Source organism: Camelina sativa, chromosome 12, assembly GCF_000633955.1.
Source record: "Camelina sativa cultivar DH55 chromosome 12, Cs, whole genome shotgun sequence".
NCBI classification, from domain to species: Eukaryota; Viridiplantae; Streptophyta; class Magnoliopsida; order Brassicales; family Brassicaceae; genus Camelina; species Camelina sativa.
Genome location: NC_025696.1, coordinates 16,184,037 through 16,184,348, shown reverse-complemented (window position 1 = coordinate 16,184,348; position 312 = coordinate 16,184,037).

Below are 312 nucleotides of genomic sequence, written 5' to 3'. Positions count from 1 at the left end.
AAAAGCCACGCCGAAGCGGTTGAAGCGTCGCGGGAGAAATTCCTCGAATACAACCAAGCTGTTGGGAACGTTCAAATGCTGGAGACGCTCGCCGCCGAGGGTCGAATTTCCTTGCTTGATGAGGAGCTTAAGGGCCAGGTCGTGACCGTGATGAATCAGCTGAAGGACGAGGTTGAAGAGTTTGATCTGCCAGACATCTCCGACGCTGATTTTGACTTGTCTCAGATTTTTGCCGGGCCTCTCCCCCCAATTCCGACTTGGATCACTTCCCCAATCAGCGGGAATACGGAGGGTCATACTGATGAGGGTGGG